Below are 8,803 nucleotides of genomic sequence, written 5' to 3' on the forward strand. Positions count from 1 at the left end.
GGTGTCCCAGAGAAGATATTTTGCTACACGAATCACAGGTGACTCAATCTTCACACAGGGGGTAATCCTGAAGTCTGTGTGGAATATCCATGCTATCAAAAGCAGATTAGAGCCTGTCCCCATGCTGTCCCAATGAGCCTTTCAGCCTGTTTTTATTCAACAGCCGATGGCATATTTCGCACAGAGAAAGCCAATGACTCTTGCCCTGTGGGAAAACATAATATCCCACTTCAGTTTCCATGGCATTTTGCTTTTCTTGGCCCAAATAATTGTTCAGTAAATGTGAGGGCCACAGTACTGAATAGCAAACTGTTTCAGCCCAGGCACAGCAGTATGACAAGACCTGTGACAAAACTTAGTGCTGATTTAACAAAGTTCTTGTGTCTGTGAGGAGTCACCATGGCTGTGGTTTGTATTCAAAGCCTCACAGTACACTGAGAAACGTTCCCTCAGGCTAGACCTGAAAAGGTACTAGTGTGTCTAAAAGTCAAAGGTTGCAACACACAATGCTGAGATGAGCAATCCAGGACCTGGAGCCCTGCATTAGACACCTGTGTGCACAGGAAGTCCCACACCTCTGACAGGGGCTTCCAGGCCACCATGCTGAAGCACGTGACCTATGCTAACGAAAAGAATAGCCTAGCCTAGGAGTGTGCTTGTGGAGCAGTAGGTGGTACTTTCACCCCTCCGGAGTGGTAATGTTCATGGGTCAGAAGATGTTTTCCTTAAAAAAAAATTAGCAGATGTCCTGGAGGCATTGGCTAGAGCTATTTCCCCAAGGGGCAAGAAGGCAAGATAACATCCCCTCATTTGTCTGAAAAGAGCCAAATCCACACAAACTGGGAGGTGTAAACTAGAGGTGAGATGTGGTATGTGTGAGTCTACCTCCCTCTCAGTTGAGGTCTCCTGCCTCCTAGGGCAGTGATAAAGTAAAGATGGGCTTTGACCACCTGCTGTTGTAAGAGAAGTTCTCATCTTTCTCTCATTACTTGGTTTGAAGAGAGTTACGTCTGAGGATGTGACGTGTTAAACATGTTCTGAAACCACCTTTCAGATCAGCCATCTTGTGCATCACAGATAAAGGTCTAGTTTCCATGACCCAGCAATGTACACTTGCAGTCCAGAAAGCCAATCATATCCTGGGCTGCATCAAAAGCAGGATGACCAGCAGGGAGAGGGAGGTGATTCTGCCCCTCTACTCTGCTCTGGTGAGACACCACCTGGAGTACTGCACTGTACTGTGCTCTGGGGACACCAGCAGAGGAAAGATATCAACCCATTGGAGTGAGTCCAGAGGAAGGCCACCAAAATGATTAGAGGGATGGAGCACTTTTCCTATGAGGAAAGGCTGAGAGAACTGGGATTGTTCAGCCTGAAGAAGAGAAGGCTTCAGGGTGACCTAATTGCAGCCTTCCAGTTCCTGAAGGGAGCCTGCAAGAAAGGTGGACAGAGACTATTTATAAGAGCATTTATAAGGCAGAACACAAGGGAATGGAATCAAACTAAAAGAGAGTAGGTTTAGATTAGATACTGTCTTTATTGTGAGGGTGGTAAGGCACTGAAACATTTTGCCCAGAGATGCTGTGGATGTCTCATCCCTGGAAGTGTTCAAGGCCAGGCTGGATGGGGCTCTGAGCAACCTGGTCTAGTGGAAGGTGTTCCTGCCTATGGCAGGGTGTTGGAACTAGATGATCTTTAAGGTACCTTCCAGTCCAAACCATTCTATGATTCTGTGATTGCAGTTAGGTCTAAGGCCTAGTCTAGGGCATAGACTAGGTGTTAAGCTCAAGGAAGGAGTATTTGCAAAAACTCAGCTCCTGAGTGAGTAAGAAATCACACCAGAGAGCAGTCTAGGTGCCTTCTGGCCAGATGAGGTTTTTTCTAATGGCACTTTTAGATGCAGTGCCATGCAGAGAGCTGGTGCTTATCGAGACTTTCAAGATTATCTTGATATGGCAGGAAGTCTTCTGGTGTCTTTTGAAGCATTTGCCTTTTCTTTGCCGTGGAAAGTGCTATTTGATGAAAGTTGCAGTCTGCATGATCCTTTCAATCAAAGCAGCACACATTACTGCTTAACGAAGCTTGTGACTCGGGGTTCTATAAAATATGCTTAGAGTTGGCATTACAAGATCCAGTAATAGAGGAATTAGCTTACAGTGTACACAGGAGAAAAGCTTTGCTCTGAGACAATTTACAGAGGTTCTGAAAAAGGATTGGCAATAATTTTGCTCTGAAACAAGGGTGCTGCTTTTATAGCAGCTTTTATTGGTAAGTTCATCCTCAAATGTGTTGTTTTATCATTATTTTCCTATTATTCACTCTGAAAAAACTATCAGCATAAAAATATTACTTGTTCCAGTATAAAACTCAGTTACTAAGGTTACTAGATGAGATCTGTTTGGAATGATTTACAGCTCCTAAACACACTTTCCTCCCCCAACAAGCTGACTGAGAAGAAGAATCTGCCCAAATAAATTAACCATGGTAAATGCAGACTGACCTACAAATTAAGAAATACAAGGTTAAATACAAACATTGATCAAAGGCAAGAACTATAAATAGATAATGAACTGAAGAAACAATGCCTCCAAAGCAAAAGGCTCCTAGAGTTTTCACATTGGCTGGCAAATGCTGCTTAAGTACCCTGATCAGCAGAAGAGGAGGATACTGCCTGTATGCATTGAGAGGAAATGTTGTGCAGCAGGCATTGTCCGTTTCGCCTAGAATAAATCAAGAAAAAATTAAAAACATCCTCTGTGAAACTTTGCAGGGAAGTTCAGCATAGTTCCTCCAGTGCCAAGGCTGTGATCTGACACACAGTATCCCTGCCTTCACACGGATGAGAAGCTGTTGCTTAGATTTTTCATTTTCTGGTACTTATTCTTTACAGACCACCGTGGTCTGGTGGTGTAATGAAAAGGGTGCTGTATCCTAAAACACCATTTGATGTTTTGGGACATTCTGGCAGCCAAGTCTGAATTTCCTCCTGCTCCCTTTATGATCAAGTCTTTTTAAGCAGTTACTATTTTTTCAGTTTTTCACTTATTTTGGCTTTGTGCTGTTGGTGAAGTCCAAAGCTGTATTTTACAAAGGTGCTACCTCTTATCCTTCAGTTTCCTGGTGAACTGAGATCTGTAAAAGTGGGTGCAGTCATTAATACTGAAACATAAATGATACAGGCAAATGAGCACATCTCTGCGTGTCATCACAGGTCTATTGCCTGCAGGATAGTCTCACTGACGTGCACTGAGTGAGGATCCAGACTGATATGAATGGGGCCCTTCCAGGCAAGCTTTTTTTTTTTTTTTTAATTTTGGCATCCCTTTTTTGAAAGGCAGACCCCAAAGCTCTCACCTGAAGTGTGATTCTTTCTCTGGAGCCTTATAATCCACCATCAAAGGTTTTCGGAAAACACTACTTCATTGAAGACATGATGCTTGCTGGAGGTCTCTGCGCCTGTATAGTGGTAACTAATGGATAGACAGATACCCTTAGAGATGCAGGACAGCCCCTAGGGAGGTGAGAAGACTAAAAAACGTTCTCCGCTAATTAAAGTCCCATTTTCATGCAGCCACTTCTGGCAACCGGGAATAGTGTATGTAGCACTGGAAGGGATATAGAAGTAGATTTAGAGTGGGAATGGTACTACTCAGATGAGAACATCGTCTTTGATAACCACAGAGGAAGAAAAACAAGATGGAAAGGATGTGGTTTAATTAGGTCGCTGGTGTAATAACTCAGCTGGGAGTGCCACTTGGAACTATGCTATAGCAAACAAGCATCTTTTTCTACCCTTAAGTCTCTCTTTCCTTTGGAGGGCTGTGTCATCTTTCCCACTGTCAAGGCCCTGAGGATACAGGAGCAGCATGGTTGAGGTTGGAAGAGGCCCCAGAGATCGTCTAGTCCAATCCCCTATGCTCAGTGCAGTGTCTGCTAGAGCAGGTTGCTCAGGACTGTTTACAAGTTGCTCAGGACTGTGTCCAGTCAGATTTTGAATACCTTTAAGAACAAGGATATCACAATGTCTCTGGTTAACTTGTCCCAGTGTTTGACCAGCCTCACAGTGCAAATGTTTTTATTTCTTATGTTTAAATTGATTTTTCTGTATTTCAGTTAGTGCTCGTTGCCTCTTGTACTGTCACCAAGCAAGAACCCTTCTCCCTCCATCTTCTTTACTGCCTCCTATGAGGTACTTATTGATAAGGTCTCCCTGGGTCATCTCTTCTCAAGGCTGGACAGTCCTTGCTCCCTCAGCCTCTCCTTGTGTGTCAGAAAACTGAAGCCCTTTACCACTTTTGTAGACATTTGCTTAACCTACTCCATTATGCCCATGTATGGTTTGTACTGTGGAACCCAGACCTGGACCTAGTACCGCAGTTTTGTCTCACCAGTGCTGAGGAGAGAGGAAGAATCACCTCCCTTGACCCACTGTTTACTGCTCTTTCTAATGCAGCGCAGGACGCTGTTGGCCTTCCTTGCCGTGAGTGTGCACTTCTGGCTCGTGGTCAGTTTGCTGTCCACAAGGACCCCAAGATCCTCCTCTGCAGAGCTGCTTTCCAGTTGGTAGGACCACAGCCTGTACTGGTGCATGCTATTCCTTCTCAGGTGCAGGGCTTTGCATCTGTGTTTGTTGAGCATTGTGAGATTCCTGTTGGTCCATCTCTCCATCCTGTCAAAATCCTTCCAAATAGCAGCATATCCACCTGGTGTATTAGTTATTCCACCCAATTCTGTGTCATCTGCACATTTGATGAGGGTGCACACTGTCAGGTCATCCAGGTCACTAATGTAGTTGTTTGACTGGGCCAGTTTTTAGTACCCGCTCTGCTGTGGATCCCTGGGGTACAGTACTAGTGGTCCTAGACTTCATGCTGCTGACTTCAACCTGTTGAGTGAATCAACCAGTTTGAAGTTCAACTCACTGTCCTCTTATCTAGACTGTATTTCATCAATGCATCAATGATGATGTTATGGGAGACAATGTCAAAAGCTTTGACTAGACAAGATGAACACCATACAGTGATTTTCCCTCAAGTCCTGTCATTGCAGAGGGCTGACAAGATATCTGAGTGTGATGATCCATGCTAATGACTTCAGGTCACCTTCTTCTCATTCAGGTTTTTGGACACGATTCCCAGAGGGACTTGTCACCACCTTCACAGGGTGAAGGTATGCATGTTCTTGGGAGATTATTCTCCTATCTTTGTATGTAAACAAATGACTTGTAACAAACTACACTGGATAACAGGAGACTTCAAATCCTGCATGGGCTTTCCCCAGACTTTTCTTTAAATTCCTGGCAGCTGAATGTATTTATGAAAGAATAGTTTTTGCCCTAGAGATTTGCCATAATGTGATGCTGCTAGTTAAATCTGTTTCTCCTCCACCCCACCTCCCAGGTTGAGGTCTTACAGACTTCATTTCCTCGCTGCTATCAACTAAAGGCAATCTGCTTTCTGATTCACTTATGATGATTCTTAAATCAAGTTGATACTGCACTTGATTTTTTCTAATTGGTACACTCTGCCTTATCCCCTTGGAGAAGTCCTAGCCCTGCCCTAAAGCCTGATGATTAAGTCAGCCTCTTAATAATATCCCAAATCATTTCTATGCAGGTGTCCAATAAAAATTTTATAAGGCAGTTTCTTGGCTGCAGAAAGGTGTAGGAGAGATGTGAGCCTCTCTTGAAGCATACTGTTCTTTTTGATGACAACCAAGAACCATCTTGTCATTGAGACACTGCAGTATGGGGTATGCCTTTCAATCCTCCCTTTGCCAGCTGCTAAAATATCTTCCTTCTTGTCACTCCATTCTGGCCAGTTTAGTGACCTTCCTCGGGAAATTAGCTGTGTGGTTGCACACTGAGCACACCAGGTTATGCTGATGCACCTGGGCATAGCTCCCTTGGCTCATTCACAGCATCTTGGAGTGGGATTTGGCAAATCACTAAACCTGCTGTTCTGCAGTTCCTGTGTATACATGGGGACAGTGGCATCTCATCTATCCTTGATTTGACACTGTTCTGGATGACAGTGCTTAAAAGGAAGGGTTTTCCTTTCATCAGGGGAACACAGTGAGCTCTCTCTTGCATGTACCACAGCAGAGTTCATCTCTGACATAATGCTCTGTCCTGTGAGGAGAGGTGGGTGACCAGACCAGGAATGTAAAGCATTGTCTCAGTGTGGCATTGTCTACCCAACGTTTCTGTTTTCTGTGGTCTATAACGCTAGTGTGGAGCTTTCTATTTGTTGGAGAGGGGAACAGAGGGAAGGGGTCAAGGGGTAGGTGAAGGTATTCTGACTACACTTTTGTCTTCCCTTTTGTGAATCCTATGGGCCAAGGTTCCATGTAAATTCCATTCCTGATGAACCCAACTCAGAGCTTCAGGAGCTGCCTGCCTACAGGTCAAGTTGTTTTAGGCTGTGACAGCTCTTCTTGAGGCACAGCTGGAATGACCACAAAGAAGAAATAATACACAGTGACCCAGTAGGGAAGGCAGTAGTCCCATATACCAGACTGTTGCTAAATGTTCCTTCTCTTCTACTCCCTGTCCCAAAATGGCAGTTTAGTAGGAGCAAATTGAAGACGACACATGACAAATTCTCATACACACACACAGACAGCTGAGCTTGGGGATGGCTGTTGGGATGTGCTTGTTTCTGGCTCACTGCCAAGTAAAAGCTGGAGGAAACAGTGACAGCTAACAGGAAGCATTGCCTTCAGATCAGGCAATTTAGATGCTGCCTTGATGCCCTCTCACAGAGGTTTTACTTTCTGGTAATGAAAGACATCCTGAAGGGGGTAAATCCCTCTGTTAATCCACTCCCACACCCTCATAAATTCAAGGCAGCTGATGGGCATCATTTGTTCTAATTACTTTGGTCCTTAGGTGACTTCTTCTTTACCCATGTGCCCTTTGAATTTAAACCACATTAACCAGCAGTGTTACTTGCCTGAACATCAGTCAGCTATTATGTGTTTTAACTAAAGAATGGCACAGTTGAGTTCATACATTTGTTAAGTGGTTTACAAAATTATAAAAAGATTTGTTCAGGTAGCCTTAATGAATTTTATTAACCTGGCACTAATAATTTAGAACTTTGACCGAAAGGCAACTTTAACCTAATTTCTCTTTGGTCATAGGACAGAGTGCAGCAACCTGTATATTCTGTTCAGGCCTCACCTTGAGGAGGGAAAGGAAAGCAATGTTGGGCAGGTGTGTAACCCTTGGAAACACAAGCACACATATCAGTTTGGCTGTGCTGGAAATGGCTTTTTCATCGGCCTAGATATATGTAATGGGTCATTCAAAGAATATCTACTTATTCCCACCTCTCTGTTTTCCTTTCATTTTTTTCATGCGGAGTTGCTATTTCCTGGTCAACAGCCATTCACTAGCAAAGAGAAGGTCATGTCCCTCTGACATTACTGCCTCGCCGCAGTAGAGCAGTGCACAGTCTTGTTTTTCATTTAGGGCAAGGTCAGCACAACAACAGTGCATGCTTTGCTGCCAAGATTAGGTTCACTTCCATATCTGGTTCTTTTCTCCTGGCTCATTATGGCACAAGCATGGTCATAACATCTAGACCTCCGATAAAAATATTTCAAAATGAGCAGGTGGGAAGATATCCACCTCTGCTTTCAGGGTGACCTACAAAGCTGTAAGTTTAACAAACATGACGGTGAGGGGATGTTTAAAGCATCAATGTTCTGAGGCAACAAGATATAAAGTTTGGGTCCTGACCAGATATGGCATAAGAAGCACAGGAAGGCTCTGTATTAAAAGCAAACCCTTTTTAGCTGAATGATCAGAGAGTACTCACCTTCTGTAGTCTATAAAAGTGAGTTTATATACAGGGAAAACCTCTACAAAGTGTAAACAAGATCAAAATGCAGCCTCATTACCGGTTACCCTGGTAAGTGCTGTGCAGCACACAGCTCTACAGGAGAGTTTCTGAGGAGGAGAAATGAGCCAGCCAAAATATTATCTTCTAGGCTCATAGCCCACTGCTTCCTGTCAGTCACTAGATAAATTCTTCCTCAGGATGATTTCCTTTGCCAAAGGGAGCACGGTGCTGCTGTCTGTGATACAGTTTCCAAAATGCAGGTTTCTGTTTATCGGCTCAAGCTGTACTTGTGCTTCTGTCCCTTCACTTGGGTTATCGTGTCTAGTTACTGGCTTAGGGGTGCAAATCAGGTGCCAGAGGAGAGTCAAATTCGATTTGATGCTGAAATTAATTCTGTAGGAGTAAAAATGCTTGCAGGAATATGACAGCTCCTTCCCTTTACAAGCAGTGATGTTAGGTTCCAGCAAAATTAAAAATACATCATATTTACTCAAATGTAAAGCATTGGATTAATTGTCAAGCACATTTCTGAACAGCCAAAAGTCTGCCTATCACAGAGAAAAAAACACAGCCTATATCTGAATGCCTAGGTCCTGCTAAATTCCTTCAAGCCTGTGAAGCAGCATCAAAGAAAGAAATTGGCAGCAACTATTGGAGTTTTTGTGTCCTGCCTCTGATTAATGCAGTGGTTCTTTTATCAATGAGCCTACAGGAACGCTGTAGGACTTGCATTCTCATGATCTGGTGAAGGACCAAGGCATGAGGTCAGGGTGTAGTGGATTGAAAAATGGGAAGCATTGGATGGGCATGGCGTGGGAAGACTTTGGGGGGATAACATCATAGGGAAAGAGATAAAAAAGGACCTAGAAGTGACATATATGTAATTTCTAGGTTATTATTCTAGCTTATGAATTGGTCTATATTGGATGATGAGCAAAAAGGGGTTGCTGTGTCAA

This window comes from Pipra filicauda, unplaced genomic scaffold, assembly GCF_003945595.2.
Source record: "Pipra filicauda isolate LSUMZ 115617 unplaced genomic scaffold, ASM394559v2 scaffold230_size2164044_pilon, whole genome shotgun sequence".
NCBI lineage: Eukaryota > Metazoa > Chordata > Aves > Passeriformes > Pipridae > Pipra > Pipra filicauda.